The sequence below is a fragment of the Elaeis guineensis genome, chromosome 13 (genome assembly GCF_000442705.2).
Source record: "Elaeis guineensis isolate ETL-2024a chromosome 13, EG11, whole genome shotgun sequence".
Lineage (NCBI taxonomy): Eukaryota > Viridiplantae > Streptophyta > Magnoliopsida > Arecales > Arecaceae > Elaeis > Elaeis guineensis.
The window spans coordinates 9,279,011-9,287,890 of record NC_026005.2 but is presented as its reverse complement, the minus strand read 5'-3'; the positions used below and the strand labels follow the sequence as shown (position 1 = coordinate 9,287,890).

Here is an 8,880-nt window from a genome sequence, read left to right as displayed (position 1 = left end):
AGAAATGTTAATCTAAGAACCGGAATAAGGGCCGAATGAAAAGAGGACCGGGGGATCGGGCGATACCTAATCGGGGGACCAAGCTCAGGCCAGCGTCATAGAGAGCTTGTTCGGTAACAAGCTCCCTCTGCTTCGGAACCGACATGTCTTTGAGTCGATGGAAGTCCTCCCGGTCGTCCGCCTCCACCCGGCTGTTGTCGTTTGCTTCGATTCGGGGCACGCCCCAGTGGGAAGGAAAGCCCCAGGGAGAAGAAGATGAGACGAAGAAAAACTGGTTCTTCCACCCATGGATGGACGATGGAAGACCAGTAATGAAGGAAAGACCCTTCCGGGGGTTGAAGAGCCACCACCTCGGCCTTAGGGTGGGGTCGGAGCACAAAAAATGCCCGGAAGAGCGAGATGCGAGGGTTGGTCGGCAGAAGCTGACACAACAGAGCGAAGTTAATTATTAGTCGGACGGAGTTCGACGTCAGTTGCGCCGGACAAAGTCCGTAATAATCTAGCAGATTCCGGACGAACTCCGAAATCGGAAGCCGAAGACCCGCGCGGAGATCTTCGACGTACAGCGCCAATTGGCCCGACGGAGGGTTGTTAACCCGACCGCCGGCCCCTGGGGTGGAAAGTTGAAACTGCTTCGGGATGCAATACTGATCCCGAAGCCGATCAACGTTCGGCTCCGAAAGCGAAGAAACCTCAACTTCCGGAGTCGACCGAGGGTCATCGGTCGGATTTCCCGACCGAGCCCCCCGAGATGGATTTCCGGCCATCGCACCAGAACCGAAGGAAAGGCGAGGCCGAAGAAGAAGAAGAAGAAGAAGAAAAAGAAGAAGGAGAAGAAGAAAAAGAAGGAGAAGAAGGAGAAGAAGAAAAGAAGAAGAAGAAGAAGAAGGAGAAGAAGAAGAAGGAAGAAGGGAAGGGTCACGAACCACCAGGAGATCGGAAGGGGAGGCAACTGCCGGCGCCGATGGAGGGGCCACTCGGACAGAGTCTCTGCAGCAAGATGTTCAGGGTGGGGCTTCGAGCACAGGCGGCCCTATATATATAGGGCCGTTCGACGGCCGAGATGACCCCGCGCTGACCGAGGTCCCCGGACGGGCGACACGTGGCGGCATCTGGGCCCTCCCTTCGGCCCGATGGATCGGTGCGCCCATCCCAGAAAAGCCGCACCATCCTCATTTAATGCGAAAGACGACGGCCCAACCACCTCCGACATGTGGCAAGAGGACCGCAGTTTCGAATTTAATCGCCCGCGGCGATTCGCGTTTCCGATGGGACGCCTGACAGCGCCCCGCGCTCCCAGAATCGGCGTCGGGCGACGGTTTGCGTTCCCCAAAAGGCGCCGGACATCCGATCGTCTGACACCGAATCGTCCGACATCCGACCTCCTGAGCCGACGTGAAACCTGACGCCGACGGAATGGGACGTCTGACACCGACTGGATGTCTGACACCGACTGGACGCCTGACGCCAGTGGATCGCACGGCATTCATAAGACGCCTGACATCGCATCAACCCGCGGTACGGTCGGAATTAGGCACACGGTGATTCCACTCCTTGTCGCCCAGCGTCGCTGTCCAGGGATGGCATCGGCCAGCTCACCGTCCGACTCAGGAGTGGAGGGGGGCAACTGTTGGGGAATACCGACCGACCCCGCTCGGCCAACTTATGACCGACCGACCGACCGACCGACTGGCGAAGGGACCGACCGACTGCGGAGGGACCGTCCGGCGACCGACTAGCGGAGGGACCGACCGACCGACCGACTGCCGGAGGGACCGACCGACCGGCCGATCGATTAACGGCCCTCTTCCGTCCGTGGATATGTCGGTCGGGTTTCTACTCTCCGGGCCGACTGAACCAGGGAGTCTGATGGCCGACTCTCGCAACATGCCCGGCTGACCGTCAAGGGGCCCGAATTCACCCGACGCTACACAGACGGCCACCGACTAGGGTCGGTCGACTCCTCCGATCGCCGTACACGTCGAGCTGTCAGTCCTGACAGCAATATGCGGCACTGCCACCTAAGGGCATTATCCGCCTAGGGCATTGTCAACCCTAGTGATTGACAGCCCCGCGCGATACGACGCTTTCACGGTGACTCTGACAGACTACAGTGAGTTGACAATTCCTCAATTATCCGTGCCATTAATGACGGCGCCATACCGCGCCCACTATAAATATCGGGGAAGGCAACAGTGCAGAGGAACTTCGAAAACAGGCTTGCTCCCCCTCTCTCTCTTCTCTCTCTCGTTTGAGCTCTCTGTCTTCATTTCACTGTTGCCCAGTCACCTCTCTGACTTGACCGTCGGAGGATCCCCGCCGGAGCCGCCTCCGGTCAGTGTGGACTTCCTTTTTTGCATGCGCTTGTTCCCGGCGATCAGGCGACGAGGGATTGGCCGCAACATTTTTCATAATCTATATATAAAGGTTTGCAATTAGTTTTTCAAGCTCTACATGTTGTATGTTGTAACAATAGCAAATCATCTAGTTTGAGTTTCAATGACTATTAGATTTTCCTCCATTTTTTGCATTTATAACACAAGATAAAAGATTAAGTAGATGACATTGTGCAATTAAACTGAGATTTTAAATTTTTAGTCTTTAGTTGATGTGGGATGCTTTGCCTTGTGAAATAAATAACAACCATGTGTTAAGATAACAAATTTGATGCAACACCATATCAATCATCAACTGAATGTAATACATGTGTGCGTGATGGACTTGACATGAGCAACTTGTATATTCATCTAATGGAGGCCTTTAGTCATCACTCACTTCCGTATTATTGTATTGCAAATTAAAATGAGGGCTACAAAAAGTATTCTACTATATCTTGCTAAGAAGAAGCCACCATTGCTTCCTAGCATCATCTCCCGCACATAGCAACGAAGATTAAATCATACTCCAAAATCACCTTTGCTGAAAAAATGAATCCTGGGTGCGGTGTGCCACCACGAGAAAACCGGACTAGACCGTGCGGACCGTTGGATCCAGACCGGGCCGGAACCAGTGCATCCCCGGTTCGCGTAACTTTAAAAGGACGAGAGGGGGTTTATAGCTCCAACCAAACTTCAGGTTTCCGGCCGACACCCAAAACTAGGGTTTTGGAAACAGAGGAGGAGAGAGAGGGAGCCTCATCGATGCCGAAGAAAGGAGCCTCCGTCATCGCCATTAGATCGCTGTCGGCGCTCTCCAAGGTCAGCTACTCTTCTCCTCCCCCTACGCCCTCGCCTCTCCTCTCCCGCCCCACCTCACGCCTCTTAGTTCTTCGCAGAAGGACCTCGAGGATGCCATCAAGGCGTCCCCTTTGGTCCTTCGCTTCCGGAGGCTAAGCACCGCCGTGCAGAGGACCGACTTCGCCGCCGACCCTCCCGGCGGCGGCGGGCGGGAGGTCGCCGGAGATTCGCATCCCGGCCTCAGTGTCTCTTGCACGCAGAGCCCACATGGGTTCTATAACGAACACCCGTATCAGCAGAGAACCGATGGTGTTCATGGAGGAAACCCAATTCCGAGCCCGATGGGTACCAACGGTGGAGTCTTGGTGAAGGTTATGGGGAAAAACTCAATGGGTTTTATAGGGGGGAGCCTCTGAGACAGGACCCAGGAGCTTCCATAATGAGAATAATGGTAGAGTCGTTGGGGGTTGCTATCAAAAACCCGACGGGCATTATGGAGGGAATATTGAGAGGTGAACCAGAGGAATCCTGATGGATTTTATAGACAAGAATACTATCAGAACCTTAATGGGCATCAGGGAGTAGGTACTGCAGAAACTTTTCCGCAGAACCCAAATGCTGTCAATGGTAACAAACCAGTAGGAAAGGGAGAGTCATATATGAATCCTGGTGGGATCTATGGAGAAAGCCAAAGAGGGTTTCAGCAAGACCCTAACAGGCATTATGGCTATTGTCCAGGCCAAAATTATCAAAATCCCAATTTGTACTACAGAGAGAGCCCAAGAGGTGATATCCCAAATAATATACAAGGGGTTTATGGTGAAAGAGCTGGAGATATCCATCACAGACCCAATGGGAGTTATTTAGAAAGACCTGTGGATCCTCAGCAGATCCCAATGGGGTATCAATCAATGAGTGCTGTTAATCCTCAGCAGAACTCTGCTTTTTTCACAGTGAAACTGGCTATTCTCATCCAATGAGCAGTACCCAAGCTAGGGATGGATTGCCTGCTAGCGAGTCTTCCGCAACTGGTGAGAGTGGTGGTTATAAGGGTACCGTTGATGAGTTTGATGAATTCTGCAAAGAAGGGAAGGTGAAAGAAGCTATAGAAGTTTTGTCTTTACTTGGGAAAACTGGTGTGGTTGTGGACCTCCATAGATATTTACAGTTGATTCAAGCATGTGGGGAGGCAAGGTCTCTAGAAGAAGCAAGAATTGTCCATGACCATATAGCACGAACAGTGGTTCATGTTGAAGTTGGGGTTCATAACAAGATTTTGGATATGTATACCAAGTGTGGTTCAATGGTTGATGCTTACCAATTGTTTGAGAACATGCCTCAGCGGAACTTGACATCTTGGGATACTATGATTATGGGTCTTTCTAACAATGGTCTTGGAGAGGATGCAATCGATCTTTTCGGGGAGTTTAAGCAGAAGGGATTGAGGCCAGATGGACAAATGTTTGTCACTATTTTTGCTGCTTGTGGCATTCTTGGAGCAGTCAATGAGGGAATGTTGCATTTTGAATCGATGCAGAAGGATTTTGGAATTTCTCCTGGCATGGAACATTATGTGAGTATTGTCAGTATGCTTGGAAGTGCTGGTTACTTGGAAGAAGCTCTTGAGTTTATTGAACAAATGCCTGTTGAGCCAAGTGTAGATGTTTGGGAAACTTTGATGAATCTTTGTAGGGTTAATGGAAATGTGGAACTTGGGAATCGATGTTTCGAAGTTATTGAGCAGTTGGATTCTAGTAGGCTAAATGAACAGACTAAGATTGGTCTTTTGCCTGTGAAAGCTTCAGACCTGGCTAAGGAGAAAGAAAGAAAGAAGGCTAATCTTCTTGAGGTTAGAAGTCGGGTGCATGAGTATCGGGCAGGGATAGGTCCCATCCTGAGCATGAGAAGATTTATGCACAGATAAAGGGTTTGGCACCACAAATGAAAGAGGCTGGCTATGTTCCAGAGACACGGTTCGTGCTGCATGACATTGACCAAGAATCTAAGGAGGAGGCTTTGCTTTATCACAGTGAGAGGCTGGCTGTTGCTTATGGCCTTATGACTAGCCCTGCACGTTCACCAATTCGAATTATAAAAAATCTTCGTGTTTGTGGAGATTGTCATAATGCTATGAAGATCATATCAAAACTTGTTGGCCGTCAACTTATTGCACGGGATGCTAAGAGGTTTCACCATTTCGAGAATGGGGCCTGTTCTTGCAAGGATTATTGGTGAAATGGAACATGTAAGTTTCTATTACACTAAGCTTTCCTCCCCTTTTTTGAAGAGTGAGAATGGAGTGCTTTGAATGAAAATGCAATAATTATTGTTGTTGTGTGCTCCACATTGCTAATGTAATGAATTTTACTGGTTGTATTAATGAACCCTCAGGGCAATTGGTAAAATAATGCCATCTTCTTCTTAAACAATGTCCCACATCTGAAGGAAGCAAACTTCTTAATTCTTATGCTATTGCCAACCTTTTCATTTGTGGGTTTTTCATGCCTAAGATTTCCTTGTATGTGTTATGCCAAATCTGCTATTCAGGTTTCTTAGCAATGAATGTCAACAAATCATATAACATGTGTCTCTAATATGTTAAAGGTATTTATTAGTGTGTAATATGGGGGCATTTATCGGCAAAAACTAATCAGAGTAGTTGTGTTTTTCTGTTTGGTTCCTAAATAATTTAACCAGCAAGTACCTTATTCAAGTAGGTACTTATTTCTTGTTAATTGACTAAAATTCTTTGGCCCCTCCCTTCTCTGAATTCATGTTAAAATTGAATAAGAATGAACAAGATGCTTTCCATTTTATCTGAAATCCGAAAATTGTTAGATTTATTCAAGAGCCAAAATAGTTATTTGGCTGAATAAACAGGAAAAAAGTTGAACAAGTGAACTTTATTTAATTTATTCATGTTTATTCAGAACCAAACATGACTTAAGAATGAAAGAACAATCATGCGAACAATGTCTTTATCCACTTGCCCATCCTGAACTTTACCAACTATCAAAATAGCAACTAAAGCCTCCATATCAAAGCAAAGCAATATAAAATCATCCCATAAACCAAACATGGAATATAAATATCCAGAGAAAAGATAAATTTCCCACCCAATATAATACATGTTCCAAGTATGATAAACTTTAAATCTTGATGGATGAATCATAAAGTTTAAGTGAATGATAAAGAATTGTTTGGAATTTATTGTCATCTTTAAGGAAGATTTGAGAGGACTATAATATAGTTTGGGTTGAAGGACATAAGAAAGAGAAACAAAGACCTAGAATAACATGGACAGAGGTTATGAGGAAAAAATATGGCAAATAAAAATTTCCTATGAGATTGACTTTGTTGGAATGATCGACCTGACTTAGAAAATTTAGCTGTCTGCAAGCACAGGCTAGTCAATCTTTCTGAGTGTGGCGAGAGTTCTGCATACATGTATCTATCACTATTATCTTCCAAATGTTTTCGAATCAATAAGCTTGGTAAACATTATCCCAAAATCTACTGTTCGCTATTTTTTTTTTTTTCCAGAAATACTTTCTCAATCTCTTTCCATGATAAATTTTCATTTTCTTGTGGGTACCTTCCACAGGTTATGATAGAGGAAGAAAAGCGAAGGTTGAGGGAAGGTTCTGGACCATTCAATGTTGAGTTTTGAAAATATAAAATGGCATCCATATTGATAGATTAATCACCTAAATGTTTAGCTTGTTCATGGTGCATATAACCTAAAACATATTCTAAGAAGAAAAGTAGTATATGATACTCTTATATCGACCATTAGCTTGTTAAAAAAGACCTCAAGAGATGATCCACATTTAACCACTGTTTGGAAGCATAGCTCCTTTTATTTTTCAGTAAGCGAAAACGTATCTTTTGATGTTAGTTGGTGGGGATGATTTGAACATTTAACCTCTCTCAGAAAATTCTGAAGATGAGTTGTGTTGGATTGGGTCTCTGGATGTAACTGTTGATGATGTTGGTGCAGATAATTTTAAGAAGAAAATGAAGGTGTTTTCTTGCTGCCACTCTGGGGTGTGATTGTTTCTTTAAAAGGAGATGAGGCCTTCAGTTACTTAATTCTTGACAAACCTGTTTCTTTTAAAATAATGATCTCCTTGGCATATTTGCATCCTGATTAATGTATTTTGTTTGGGGTTGGGTCTCCCCCTTTTTTTAACCAAAGCGGGAATAAGTGATGTGTAATATCTCTGATTAGGCTATAACTTCTTCCTACAATAATCAGGTAAATTCCTGTAACATATTTGACAAAAAACAGTAATCATACCCAGAATCTTTAGTGTCTTCACCTGCCATTCCCTTTTCCCCTGTTATCCTTCTTTCTTTAGCTTCTTCACCATAATCATACACCCTTCGCATGTTTGGGCAGCATTCATAGTTTGAAGGTTGACCCATCATCCATGAGCATCACCAGACCTCCTGGTAAGGTTTCTGTCATTGAACTTATAGTTGCAGCCTTCATGACACTATGAGGGAAGGCATGAGGAAGCTACTTGAGGCATTCCTCTAATCTTGAGCTTTCTGGCCTCTGGTGTCTTCGATATTCATGCTTTGTCAGGGAGATATCTGTGCTTGTGTTGTATTCATGTTGCATGAGAAAGAATTCGTATAGTGTGACAGAAAACATGGCAGATGATGAGCAATTAGCTTTGTTGCAATGGCTCTTCCATCCATAAATCAACGAGTCCTTTTTTTAAACCTTTCCTGAATCTATAGAGGTGGTGAAATACTTTATAGGGTTGTGGTATGAATTTATATGTCATTTATTATACCTTTGATAGAAACAAATATAAACTTAGTGGTTATACTCCTGTGAGAACTATCTCAAAAACAAGGCTTGCATCGGCTGTCCCCTTTTGATTTTTCCATTTGTTATGTTTTCACAGCATCTGATGAGCATAACCTTAACAATTGATTCCAAATTTTGCTTAATGTGATAGATCTGTGTATTGTTGTTCTAATTTGAAAGTATTTAGCTTGCTTTTCCCATTTCAGACGGCAGCATTAGAATAGACAATGGTAATTGTAAATTGTGGCGAAGAGGTCGACCTAATAAACCAGAGAATGGAGAAGTTAGTATCATTATCATATTCCCAGCCTTTTCTTGTCGAATTAAAATTGACTATGGACCTTCAAGTCAAGAAGCCTTTTCTGTAATTATAGTAATCATCCAACCAAAGAATATTTACCAAACTTTGTGAGATCACCATAGTTTGTTAAACTCTGAGTGCCCTTGATCAATGGAAATGTTGATGAATGCATCCTTTTTGTTTCTTTTTCTTTTTTGAAGGACATGGAGGGCCAACGCACACCTTTTTTTTATCAATGGATTAAAACAATACAACAGGAGCTACAGTACAGAAAGGATAAGGCCACAAGGACCTAACAGTCTGCTACATAGCATCTTCACACTGTTATGGCTACTAGCATTGCGGAGAGGCTTCCAAAGAGAGATCAGGATGCATGATGCTGGGGAAGGCAGACTTCTGTAAGCTCTGTTGTTGCATGAAATTTCTTTTGTTTGCTCGACCAAATACACCAACAAATAGCTAGGACCAGTTTATCCCAGCCAGCCCGTTAAATCCTTCTAAAATATTCTGCCTTCTCCTGTCCCTCTATAGATGAAGGACATTAGAAAAACTTCTATTGATTCGTAGCTGCTTCAACTTTA

At 44.8% G+C, this 8,880-nt stretch overlaps 1 pseudogene; it reads left to right on the top strand.

Annotated features, from left to right (window-relative positions):
• The first annotated feature begins 3,078 nt into the window (after positions 1-3,078).
• Positions 3,079-8,735, top strand: LOC140853403 (pentatricopeptide repeat-containing protein At4g32450, mitochondrial-like; annotated as a pseudogene).
• The last annotated feature ends 145 nt before the right edge of the window (positions 8,736-8,880 follow it).